Below are 14,600 nucleotides of genomic sequence, written 5' to 3' on the forward strand. Positions count from 1 at the left end.
GTACAGTAATCTTGTGATTGACCTCACTTACTGCCTGTTGTACAAGCGAAGAAGCCTATATCTCGATACATAAAATTGCTCTATGATGTCGCACATGATGCGACTAAGAGATGTTAAATTTCTAGCTGGTCCGTACGTTTATGAAACATAGGAGCAGTTGATTCACTCGGTGTATACAGTATACATCAGGGCCTCACAGGGTGCAAGCACCAGAGCACTGCGCGGAGGAAGGTGCAAAAGACGACTTCGCTTGTTTGACCAGAATGCAGTCCCCACTCCTCGATTTGGAGCAATAGCGCTGTCTCTCTTTTCCCTACGCCTGTCCCGCTCGCTCCGCCTCTCTCCTTCTTTCTCACTTGCTCCGTAGGGCTCGAAATCCGAGCCGAGTTGAGTCGAGCTTAGCCGAGTCACTTCGAGATGAAACGTTAGTCCGAGCCGAGCCGAGTGGGACCGATGCACGGTGCACAGAACCTCAGCAACTCAGTTTGCACACGTGAAATTTTGAGCGTCTCAGAGGCTGTGGTATACATGTATATATTAGAAAAGTTTAGCGAAGCGTAAAACTGCATTATTGATTAGAAAAATACTCTTTCAACAATAAACGGTTGCTCTTCAACACAACTAGAACCACGGGCTGCTTCTTCGTTCATTATTTCCATTAGTCAAATATGCGGTTGCCCTGGTGAGAAGACATTTCTACAAACACTTCCACCAAATTAATTATACATTTCTTCAACACCTCAGTTTCTTTAAACGTTTTCAGTGTCTTCTTCGGGTACATTAAGAAGGACTTTTCTAAAATTGCGTGTGACTATTTCTAGCCTAGTGCAGCCCTTCTAAGGCAGACCCACCGACAAGTGTGGGCGGCATCTGCCAGGTATGGGAAGCTGCCTCTTGTTGTAGTGGAGAATAGTGTTATTTATGGTGTGTGAGTTGCAGGGATGTTGGAGACAATATGAAGCCCGGTCCTCGAGCCAAGGGAATTAATCATTTAAGATTAAAATCTCCGCGTCGGCCTGGAATCGAACCCGGGGCCCACTCAACCGATTAGCACTAAGCTGACCAATCAGCCAAGGAGCCGGAGGAAAAGACATTTAATCACACTAAAAATAAGTTAGGTGAAAAAGTTGCATACCATTTCATTATAGACTGTTATACATCTTCAGCGCTCAATCTGCAAGCTTCGGTGAATTAACTATATGGATCCACAATCTTCTATTGGCAGCTAACTCTGTGTCCTAGTTTAGTTCCATATATCTGGCAACCTAATCTAACCTTAGTCATCTTGATCTCACTCTGCTTTTCTTCCCCTCCATGTTCTAACCCAATAAACTGATAGCTGAATAAGTATGACAAAGAATGTGTGACAATCATCAGTCGTTTTACAATCATCATTATACCATAAGTAATTTTCAAATGAAATGCATTTGTGCTCTCTCGATATGTTACTTCATTCAGGGACTATGGTATGATTTAAGTTGTCTAATACAGTAGATATTTGCGTATTCATGGTCAGGGATTTATATAATTCGCAATATCACCGTGCGAATACTGATTGGCATCGAGCAGCTAAGGGAATCGTGTTACGGGTCAGTAACAATATTCTCAAATACAGGGAGTTCCATTACCATGATTTGTGTAGAAGCACTAGTGAATATGACCAATTTTTGCAAAGATTGCTAGTCTTCTAGACGCTTTACGACAATATCAACTAGTATTAATATGTGAAATTAACATGAGATTTCTAGAGAGACAACGAGATAGCTCGTTGTAAAGTAGATAACATATGAAGATAATCAATTTTTGACTTCCATTTGGGCGACAGAAATGTGTTATACTACTGTAGAATATAACAGTAATTCAAGTATATGAAAACTGGATGTCATAGACCAGGAACAAAATCAAAATCAACTATCTCTCTATTTCGATTTCAGAGTAACTCATAATTGAATTAGTTGTTACTGAGGGTCTTACAAGAAAAGGCAAAACTAAATGAAACTTTCAAGAGTGACATCATCTCAAAATCTGAAGGTGAGAAAATTAATTCATATCCTCTGTGTAAGGACTGAATTTCTCCCATGAGTTCCGCCCAAATTAACTGTCATGAGTAGAATTCTCCAGTAATGTACACCAATCAAAAATCAAAAAAAGGTTCCGGTACTCACAACGTAGGTGCTATTACATAAACTTTTACACTTCGAACATTATGTCGATGGCCTAGATTGAATACCTCGTATCTCACAAAGTTCTTCCTACCAATTATTTCCCTTAAGACTGGTCACGCCTTCCGGCCACATTTGGGTATGCAGTCCATCAGAACAATGTTCGTTGGGTTTATTTTGCTGTGCTGACGAGTAAAGGAAAATGAAACTTATAAAAATTATACTCTAGGAGTTAGTAAATACGTCACGCAAACATACTTTCCTATAGTAGGGTACGGTAAGGTTCATTTTCCTTCACACATCGGCATAGGAAAAAAGAACGCAACGAACATTATTCTGATGGACTGCTTATCCATGTCTAGCTGAGAGGCGTAACCAGCCTTAAGGAAAATAATGGATAGGAAGAACTTTGTGAGATACGAGGTATTCAATCTAGGCCATCGATATTCCATATACCCTCGTCGTCACCATCCACTCTTTAATCTCACAGAGGTGTGTTTTCTTGGTGATCCTCTTCACCACGTGCATTTTCGGTGCTGTTTTTGCTTTTACAGGTTCAGAAGTAGATTTAACAATTTCTGCTTCTTCGACATTCCTTATTTTTCTCATTGACGTAAATTAATTACTTATTTTACTCGTTTTTAACAATAATTGCACTGATTGAACTTATAGTAGATGTATTAACAATTCACGTGAGCACCTGAATGTTGCAGAGCGGATACGTAACTGATAGTATGACACTGGAAACAATCGGAAGAACACAACTTGGTTTTTCCTGCTCGGTTACCAACCTATGAAGGCAATGATACATGTAAGCATGGTACCAACTCGCGAGAATTGTATGTCCAAACCTTGACCCGTTTCTTTACCGGGTCGGATATGAATTGAGTTTTTATGACAGGATACCATTTCTGACGTCAACCTCATCAGAGGAGTTAAAGAGATGAAATAAATGACGTCATAAATGATATTAGGAATGAAGAGGGTGAAAACCGGTGCAGGAATAGACTACTCCAGTCGAATAGCACCTAGGGTTCAGATCAACGCTTAAAGTCTCCATTCGACGAACGAGTCGCAGTCAGAAGCCTCCATTCCATACGATCACTACTGAGACGTTTGTAATTGAATCCAGACTCTCTGCACGGAATCTAGAAGTAGGATTTGTATACCACCACCTCTCCTATCCAGCCACCCAATATTCCGATGGTGAAAATTCTTTGAACCATTGAGACTCGAACCGGCTAATCACGGTGTCAGATCATACAAATTTGACGCCTTAATGATCATGGCCACCAGGGGGCCTTCTTTTCCGGCTTGCGGGAATGAAAACTGAAAATTCAATTCGCTAACACAGTACCATCTGGTGGAATATTCATAACAAATTTATTTGTAAATAAATCGCAGTACTGTTCATAAAACCTTGCGATGAAGGGTGCCGGTACAGCGTAGCGTGCATACTGGCAGGAGAAAAACACTGCCAGTCGAATACATATCATCGCTGCGGAGCCAAAACTGCGAAGCCCTTCCTATCCATTATTTCCCTTAATTCTGATCACGCCTCCAAGCCACATGTTGATATGTAGTCCACATAAAATGTTTCGTTGATTTCATCTTCCTATGCGAATACCTTAGCGTACCGTACTAAAGGAATGTATATTTGCATAACATACAGACTCCTAGAGTATGATGTATTTAAGGTTCATTTCCCTTTACACTTCAGCGTAGGAAAATGAACACAATAACAATTTCTCTGATGGACTGCATATCAGTACGTGGCTAGGAGGCGTGATCGGAATTAAGGGAAATAACAGGTAGAAAGTGCATTGTCACGTTCGAGGTTTTGACTACGCAGCGGCGAAATGAAATTTTTTTTTTTTTTGCTAGGGGCTTTACGTCGCACCGACACAGATAGGTCTTATGGCGACGATGGGATAGGAAAGGCCTAGGAGTTGGAAGGAAGCGGTCGTGGCCTTAATTAAGGTGCAGCCCCACCATTTGCCTGGTGTGAAAATGGGAAACCACGGAAAACCATTTTCAGGGCTGCCGATAGTGGGATTCGAACCTACTATCTCCCGGATGCAAGCTGAAATGAAAATTGAAAAGAAACGTACATTTACTGCGAAACAAATGATTGATTGAGAAGGCTTCTAATATGTCATAAACTTTAAATAAAATTCGTAAATTTAACATTATTTTACTGCTCATTTCATATGCGTAATGATCTTGTATACCGAATTTTTAATTGGGAATATATTTTGGGTGAAAAGAAATCATTCGTGGCGCCCATGTCAGTGATTACTTTTCGCTTGAAAATTTTCTATTCTTTCTTAAATAAATGGAAATTCGCTAACTTGTTGAATTTCGTTGTGAAATTTTGGGTCCCGTGGCTAATGCTCCCCATATTGCCTGTCGTGGGAAACTGAAAGACTGATTGCCCATTAAACTTTCTTCAACCATTATTCACATAGCAACGTTGCAGATCTTACCATTAAATTCTTTTTTAACACTAAGGATTGTTTGTTGGATGGTAAATGAAAATTTGATGGGAGAGTTATGGAATAATTATTATTCGCTATGCCATATTGAGGCTTGTTCTTGTTGCTTCATTCACAAGTTAGTGACGGATAGATTGTCTTCCTTGCGAACTAGGACTAATGAAACCTGTTCACTTAATTGTAGGATTTGGATTAATACCATGGAAATATAGAAAAATGGCAATAAAATATATCTGTATGGAATGAGAATAGAAATATTCGTACCCATTATTATACCCGTGATAGCTGTGGTATGCGATCGTGAAATACACGCCAAAGCGCTTGTTGATAACAAGACATATTGTCCAGTGATTGCATTTCCGAGTATAACACATGTTCATTTTCAATCTTTCAATCCTTAATTGTGCAGATGTGCGTTTCCATTCGGGCGAGAGTAGTTTCGAACCCAACTCTCGACAGCCCTAAAAATGGTTTCTCGTTTCCCATTTTTACACTAGGTAAAAATTAAGGCCAGGGCTGATTTCTTCCTTCCTTCCCTCTCTTAGCCCTTTCCTCTCCCATCGTCGCCATAAGAACTAAATATGTCAATGCGATTGAAAGCCAGTGGAAAAAAATCCTTAACTTATATATCTCGGTATATAATCGTTAAGTACATGTCATTCTGTGTAAGTAGGCATGTTTCACACAAAAATTCAATATAGTACCGAATGCTGAAACATGCGGGATACAATGGAATAAGCATAAATTAAGATATAATTTTAACAGTTGACGTATATGAGTGTAACATGAACGTGGACAGCTTGATGAGAAAGCTAATTAATTTACAAATGTTTTAAGATACCAAAAAATCTGGAAATATTTCGAAAACATATTCACAATTTCCTTTACTACAAATGAGTATTATCGTTTTATGTACTACTAGACAGAAATATTCAGTTCATGAAATTTACTTTAGATTCAAGTAATTTTCAAAACCCGAACAGTTTAGGGTTATCCTCTTTACAGCGTTAATTAAAGGGAGCTAGGCTGAACATACATCTAAAGCGAGCTGAAAACGATTCTGCATATTTGAGGAAGTGAATGTAGACAAGTGCTCAGTTCAAAGGGGATTGCGTCTGCTGCATGACAATATTTGATTGATGGAACTTCCTTTCCTGTATTTGAATTGTCCCTGAATTCTCTCTTTAACTTTTTATATTATTGTTCTAATACTTGGCTTTACGTCGCACCGACTCAGACAGGTCTTACGGCGACGATGGATAGGAAACGGTAAGGACAGGAAGGAAGCGGCGGTGGCCTAAATTAATGTACAGCCTCAGCATTTGCTTGGATTGAAATAGGAAACCAAGGAAAACCATTTTCAGAGATGCCGACATTGAGGTTCGAACCCACTAACTCATGAATGCAAGCTCACAGCTGTGTGCCTCTAAGCACACGACCTCTTAAAATATCTTGTTCCTAGAGGTATCCAGGTAAAAGTTGTATCGTGCATATTTTACCAAATAAACTTCGTCGATGTAATATTCTAATCTTTTGATTTTGTTGCTAGTGCTCACCTAGTTTTAGGAAGAGTGCGCTGAGTTGTGTAACTGAGTTATCAACATGATACTCAGTGACAATGAACTGAAGACTATCTCTAGGATGGTCAACAGTCAAATTTAAAATACCTTGCAGACTTTCAATCGTCCACAATAGTATATAATTCACAAATGAAGTAGAAGTGAAATATTTTTAACAGTTTTAGTCTTTTATACAGTATTCTCAAATTAGCGGCTCATTTTTAACTCCAGGAGAGTAAAGAAAGTTCATGCGTGTAGTACGCTACGTTAACAAGTAGTTTTATGAAATCTTGTTTCAAGGATGGCGTCATCGATCAAGCTTTGAGTCCGAATTGCACAAGGTCTCTTTAAATCGAACATCGTTTGTAGCTGGATGTTCATTTCTAAAGCATGAATTAACTTTAGGCTGTTAATTTCGATTTTTCGTCGCCATAAGACCTATCTGTGTCGGTGCGACGTAAAAGCAACTAGCAAAAAAAAAAAAAATCGAATTTCCGATCACAGCATTTGTTGCTCGAAATTGGGAAATATCACGGTTTCCAGACTGTCAACTCTACTAAAACATTGTTAACCGAGATAATACTAATATGAAATGGCGTATGGCTTTTAGTGCCGGGAGATCCCAGGATGGGTTCGGCTCGCCAGGCTCAGGTCTTTTGATTCGAAGCCCGTAGGCGACCTGCGCATCGTGATGAGGATGAAATGACGATGAAGACATTACATACACCCAGCCCCCGTGCCAGGGAAATTAACCAATGATGGTTAAAATTCCATACCCTGTTGAGAATCGAACCCGGGACCCCTGAGACCAAAGGCCAGCACGCTAACCATTTAGCCATAGAGCCAGACATAATACCAATAATAAATTAGAACACCCTGAGGAATACTGAACTTAATCATGAAGGAAATTCATATAATTATCTCTTCGTTTTTAGTATTAATTAAAAGAAGCGCTTGTGTAAATATTTAGCTACAATATGCTCTGGGAATTGCTGGAAAAAAATTGAAATAACGGTATTTCTCTCATGGCATCGAGGCTGAACCACAGAGATGCAGAGATGATGGACTAGTACGGTCTTCTCAGGAATGATGGCCACATGACAGGTTTGTTTCCCTAAGCGTATCACAATAAACAACGCACTTACTATAAAATTTACAAGTAGAACAAGTCATACGTAGATATTTAAAACCAAAGGAAGTTTTCGTTTGCTCGCAGGACTGGAAAACCTCACACGCAAAATCTCGACGGCGTAACGAAGTTTCGGTACATTAATATTTCTCATCAAGTACAGTCCTATTTAATGTTTAGGAACAACGTATCTGATGCATAACGCTGACTTGTTCGATGGGTTAGTCGGTTAGTCGAAGGTAATTGAGGGTATAATAATCCGTACAACTCCAAGTCAGTAGCGGGAGAAAATGACGACACATTGGCATTTCTTTAAATTTACAGCAATTCAAGATTAATTAAAGAAGTACAAATTATTCATATCACAGCGACTTGTAATAACGGTGATTACGATGTAAAGCAATTTTAGCCAAATTCATTTTATGAAGTGACTTTTCCTTTTACAGGCAGTTCAGACAAACAAGGGAGCGTGACGTAAACCTCATCCAGCTAGCTAGATGGCTTCTTATTACTTCTAACGAGGGTTGTCCACTGCACATATAGTAACGCAGAAATGTTACAGAGTAAGAAAGTTTTCACTCAATCAAGTTCCAAAATGTATGAATAGGTAAAATTATGCATGAGGACTAGTTTTAATAAATATTGCTCGCGATTAAGATTTGATATATGGTTATGAAGTGACAGGGTTGTGGAAGAGGGGGTTTCCACCTTAGAAAAGTAATTTTAGGAAATCCTCCTTCGCTCTACAGATGCATGTGGAGCACACGGAGCAACCAAGAGCTACATGCTTAGTACAGCTCAGTTTACCTCCGAGTCTTGTGTGTCTCAGTTCGTTGAAGTACTTCACGTTAGCTGTTTGTGTGATATGAACTCGACAGTGGAGTATCTGATGTTTTAGGTTACAATGAACCAAGGCCGGCTGAGAAGCGCAGTTGTTTGGACGCTCGCTTGATACACGCAAGATTTCAGGATGAAACGGCGGCAGAGAAATATTTTAGACTGAAAATAGTCCCCTATTCGATTATCTGGTTGACCACTGTCCAAATCGATGCAAATGGAAGGAAGGTGAATGCTGACACTCAGTGAAAGGAAATGTGAAATATAAGAAGTCTTCAGCTGTGTGGCAAGTTACGGATACAGGGAAGGGTAATGGATGCACAAGTTAGACACCGTTGATAAAATTTAGGTGCATTGCTAGAAAGGAAATCATTTCTCATCAGGATTCTACGACATTATGAAGGACGAAAAATGCAATATCTGATTTGAAAGTGAGCACGAAAGTGGAACAATGGGTAAATCACTATTCAGTTAAGAAAGTGGAGAGGACTAAATTGTTGCAAGCTTGGATGCGCGTGATTGTGGTTCAAACTGTAATGTCAGCAACCCTGAACATGGTTTTGAGTGGTTTCCAGTTTTCGCAGCTGGAAAATGAATTTACTGTGCCTTAACTAAGATAACGGAAGTCCCTCTTCCAGCCCTGACCCTTCCTTGTACCTGTTTCGCCGAAACCTATTATGCTAATGCGACAATAAACTACTAGCAACAGAATAATTGATGTAGAAAAATAACATGCCTATGTCCATCATATTGAACTGGTCTGAATGTCGACCAGTTCAAAGAGTGATGAAGAAATTGAATGAATATATGAATCGGTAGATTAACTATAGCATGCAAAAGGAGATGGAAACCTAATAGTGGAGGACCTGGAGGAGTAAGTAAAAGTAAGTAAACTCATGTCCTCGTTGTGAGTTAGTGCAGCTCTTTTCAGGCACTCCCCACTCCCCAATGGGGGTGAGCTGCATGTAAACTCGAAATCTTTAGTATCTCGTGACCAGAATTATTCATTACAGGAAATAAATCAGTACAGCCCTCAGACGCACCCAGTACCTGCTTATACACTCTCTCTCTCTCATTGGTCACATCCATCAGACGCGTTAACACATGCACACATATGAAGAATGAGGGGAGGTGGAGAAAAATGAAATACGAGGATATCTGGTATGAACGAAACACATGCGGAGGGGAGGGTACTTAATTCCTCGACAGCCCACACAGCCCACTGGCTCGACAATGGAGGGAGAGGGTAATGAAGGGAGGATCCACACGTCTTCTTCAAGGCAACACACGTAATGTGTATGTCAACTCCTTGAGGGTCAAATTCTCCAGTTTCTTTGTGATTCTAGTGTGCGAGGTCTGGCTGATATGTTGGTGGTCTCGACTATGACTTCATTATCAAAGGGCATCGCGCTCAACCACTGTAAGAAAGAATAGCCCTTATTTGTCAATATAGGCCCTGTTAAATACTACTACTACTAATAATAGTTATTATTATTATTATTATTATCCTCAAAAAACAAAGTAAAAATAATCTGGAATTAAATAAATATGATTTTCAGAGAAGCAAGGGCGTTTGGAAAACCGTTCCTATGCAGTTATTGTCAGCGCTTATCAAACAATGAAATGCCATATATTGGGGTGGGTTTACATCCTGCACACTTCATCGCAATTAAATTATTGTTAGTTAGTTCTGTTCCTTGATTAGGAAAAGCAAGTATGCCAGAATGTTTAACCATAGCGACATCTTATATCAGTTCCCGGAAAAATGGAGTAGAGATTGGCCTCTGAGCGCGCAAAATCGCAAGCCACACCTTCTGGAAGACGAACACACGTGACGTTGACTTGGTTACTTCTCCTTCATCCTCAGTGTCGTCCAAAATCTTCGCCCAAACGTTACCTGTTTCCTTTTGCACCCGGGATTCTTGTGATCGCGATTGTACCATTTCAACCATTCACTATCCCTCCTGCCATGCTTTAGCTTCTGACAGTACCGGTAATCGAACCCGGGCCACCGAGGACGGCAGCTAATAGTACTAACCGTTACGCTACGAAGGCGGACACCTGGAATAGTATGGCAGGTCAAAGGAGACATGATAATGAACGGCGAGACGATGAAACGGGAACAAAGGAATGAAAATCGACTGGTAGAATTGTGCACTGATCACAAATTATTCTTTTCGAGACTGCAGGTTCTAAAAACCGTAAATACCGGTTGGACAGGTACTAGATGTTTTCAACTGGACTACGCAATAGTTTCACAGAGATACATAAAACAAGCCTATGATTGGAAAACCTTCCCAGGAGCAGACGTGGTTTCAGATTATAATCTTGATCGTTACGAAATATTAACTTAAAATGAAGACACTGAAGAAAGAATGGAAAGCAATGAGATGCGAACTTGACATGCTGAAGAAAATGAAAGGAAAGGAAAAATACAAAATTGAACAAATTAAATAATTCGAAACTAGTTTCATATTCTTTGCTGGCCTTTGATTGTCACTCAGTGCCAAGAAAAAAATAAATGCACGCCATGTTTCACTCATATATGAACGAATTATGAATTGAACAGCCCGCGTCAATGATTTGTTTAATCATTGATTTTAGTTTAGAGTGAGGTACCCTCTTAAGTATTTCATTGCTGGTTTTTAAGCAAAGGAAACAAACTCAAAGCTGCTTTATACATGTGGTGGTCCGTTTCTGAATGTGAATATTTCAGTAATTTCGCATTGGAAGTACGGGATGGTTCTTCACTGTCTACATCACCCACAATCAGCTGTTTCACGGTCCCCTCCTCGCACAGAGTGCATGGCACACTGATATCAATAAATAATTAGAAAATTGCTATTAATATTATTGAAAATTGCGGAACGATTACTGCTGTTTACGATACGCAACATTCCCATTAAGGGTCTAAAGACTTCGTTGAGTCCCATAAAATTTCTCGCAATGAAATATTTGTCACCCTCTGGTGGGAGGACGGACAATTAATTTCTAAGGGAATTTGCTAGTGTTTATGTTGGTAACCTTATGTGTTTGTAAATTGCTTTTTACAGGCTGAAGTTCTCAGCACTACCATGGCTTCCTTCTTCCAGAAGTCATCAACCAGTCAGACATTATTGTATATATTTTTGTAGCCAATTAAAATTGGGGGTGTGTATAGGCATTCTGTCTATAGAGTTCTGGAACTTTACCCTCTGCTATATAAGCTGAGCGCTTTTGGGCCATTTTGTCTTCTTCATCGCTCCAGTCTAGAGAGCATACGGTGAAAGTGCAGGCAGGAGAAAGCCTTGCCCGTCGTCGAAAGGCCAACCAGCTCAAGGTAATGGCAGACATATTTTAAATGTGTGATAGCTCCAGAATGCTAACTGAAGGGGAAGGTTTCAACATTCTTAATGCAAATTTCTAAAGTTCAATATCACCTTTTAAATGTAAATATTCAGCCAAGTCTAAGAACTCTAATCAAATCCCTGCTGGGAAATATGTAACTTAGGGAATAAAAAGTGTTCACCCTCTTTTAATTCCCATTGAACTTTGTATGGGGGTGACTATGATTTTCTAAAACTCTAAATTTTTCAAACATTTCTGGAACTTAATATTTTCGCCATCTAGTCACCCTTTGTAGCATAGGCTTAGCCTTTGTGAATCAGGTCATAGGCCCATATAGGATTTGAGGTGTTTTTTTTTAAATTGTATGCTAAAAGGAGTGCAAGTGTTTCGCCTCCTAGCATTTTTTCATGGCCGATTCTCTTAAACCATTTTCTTTCTGTACATGTAGGCCATTTAGTATGAACACTTATTTCCCCTGTTTGATTTTTAATTATTTATAGACTGTTGTGGATCAGACTGTCGAGCAGAGATGACAGTAAACACTGTTTTCAAATTTTCACAGTGATCTAATGTAGAATTTGGATAAGAAATTTGTACTTTTGAGAGGCCCGACAGTAGCAGATTTTGAAGCTCAGTCTCCTAAGCTGTAATTCAGTGGAGCAAATATGCTCTTTGAAATAATGTACCTTTAGAGCTACCATGCTCATTCAGTTGTAAGCTATTGTATCGAAAACCATCTCAATTGTAACAAAATTTTGACTTTAAGTCATTGTTGTGATCAGAGCTGACAAACTCATCACTTTTCCACTTAACTCATATTTGCTATTGTTCATTCAAATTATTTATCAAAGTTGAAAGTCATAGAAAGGGCATGTAATCACGTTTGAGCGATGTTCCACCGTTCAACACAATGTAAAATATTTGAAATTTATTAAGTGAAGACCGGTTTCGACTCCCTTGGAGTCAACATCAATTCTTGTAGATAATTAAATCAATGGGAATCTGATAACAATCATCATGGGGATTGCCTATATACATCCCCATGGTTGACAAAGAAATGAAAATCATAACCAATGATAAAAAAGAAAAGAAATAATATTTCAAATTTTAGTGTTTTAAATTATGCTTTCATCTTTTCTCTATCCCCATTCAATCCCACACCTTCTTACACCTCTGCAATCCACAATATTCCCGTAACAATTATTATTATTATTATTGTACCGGGCGGTACACCTCCACGCCGCTAATTTAAAATGTGCGCCAGTTGAAACTCCTCTGCTGGAGGAAGTCTGAACTTTATTGACGGTATTAATTTTCTACTTTCTCAGAAGATGTCACTACCTGTAAATTTTGGAGTTTTAGAACTGTGTTATTTTTGATGTGTTTTTGTTTTGCTTGAAGTAAGAAGTGTGAACTTTCTCTTCTAGAGGACACTACTGAAGAACTACAATAGTGCACCCTAGTGCGAAGAAAAAGAACTGTTCTTTGGAGAAAAATTTAATTTCAAAAGTTTGTTCCTTGCTAAATTTCTTTCAGTCATTGTTTAAGTTGGCAATATTAACCCTTTCTTTCCCCTTGTTTTAAATCTAGCCAATCCCGAATTTCTTAACAATTTTCCACCAATAATGTGTTTCTTCTTCATCTTGTGTAGGGGTTTCTCCTTTCTCCAATAAAGTGATTGTGGGCGGGTGTTCTCATTCCCCTAACGCCTAGAACCTTCCGCGAGAGTATATAAACTGCTGATTTTAGGGTCTCTGGGCCACTTCTGTTCCATCTTTCAGTGTGTAAAGTACATAGCAGGGGGGCGGGAAGCGCCTCTTTCTTCGGCGGCGGTCAACAACCAGGTAATGGCCGATTAATTACTTATTTTCTTGCTTGCTCAGCAGTCTAACTTTCGGGGCGGGTCCGAAGCTTTTTCCATTATGTAACCTTCTTTAAAATGTAAAGAAACTTGTATCTATTTCATCTTTTAAACCGCATATCGGGATAGAGAGTGCTTTACCCTCTCGAGCTCCCAATCATATTGTTTTGAGGTGAACTTATCTTTCTCAACCTATTCTTCGTTAATATAATGTAAATTGTTCTTTTCTGAAGTCACCTCTGTAGTATGGGATTAACCCTTGCATTAATGGCCTAGTGCCAAGTAGGTTTTAAATAAAGTGTATTAGGAGTGCGGAGAGCCTCCTTTCAAGTTGGTATTTTAGAGGCCATATAATTAACCTTTTTTTCACTTAATAGGCCTCAGTAGATTGGGTATTTTACCCCTGTGTTTGTGTCCGTTGAGGACAGCTTGAAGGTCGAGTTTGGTGTGGCCTGGGAGAGGCTTAAAGTTGAGAGCGAGTGGCTCTTTTTTTGAAAACTGAGTGTTGTATGCCTCGAGGAGGCTTTACTGTGTAATTTGGAGCAAGTGCTCCAGGGTTTGATTGGGGTCTTCTGCCCCGTTGGTGAAATTTGTATATCGTAAAGTTGGGCTAGTTGCTCAAGAATTGTGTTTTCAGGGCTCGAAGCCCAAATCCTGTAAATACTGTAATTGTACTTTGTTGCCTTGCTACTCCGTACCTGCCATTCTTGTTATTTCTGAATTTTGGAAAGAAAATATAACCTTGTTAAAATTTTACATTAACTTTAATTCCGTAGTTGGAGACCTATTCACACCCGCACCTTCTTTCACCTCTACCTACCACGGAAATCTCCGTAACAATTATTATTATTATTATTATTATTATTATTATTATTATTATTATTATTATTATTATTATTATTATTATTATTATTACAAAGTCAAAATTGATGCTTGGTAATTGCCATAGTTTCGTTGCTGCTAGTTTTTGGGTGTAAAGGCTGAAGACAGCTCATTGTTTGGCATTAGCATTAATGATATTAATGATAACTATACAGACCTAATTATGACGAGCAAAACGCCATTCATCACTTTATACCACTATTAATTTTCCTGAACAGTTACCGACATTAATTCCTAACGAAATATATTTTTGTCAGTGTTACCGAACACGGTATACGAGGTCCTGAAAAATGATACAAGTACGGGAAGGAACGTAGGGAAATAATCTATCGTATAAATATATTGACC

At 39.1% G+C, this 14,600-nt stretch overlaps 1 protein-coding gene across 1 annotated transcript in view; it reads right to left on the reverse strand.

The window, feature by feature from the left end:
• The window catches only part of Tk (Tachykinin), a 1,255,732-nt gene that overhangs the window by 1,083,150 nt on the left and 157,982 nt on the right, over window positions 1-14,600 (reverse strand). The window lies entirely within an intron of this gene.

The sequence above is a fragment of the Anabrus simplex genome, chromosome 2, assembly GCF_040414725.1.
Source record: "Anabrus simplex isolate iqAnaSimp1 chromosome 2, ASM4041472v1, whole genome shotgun sequence".
NCBI lineage: Eukaryota > Metazoa > Arthropoda > Insecta > Orthoptera > Tettigoniidae > Anabrus > Anabrus simplex.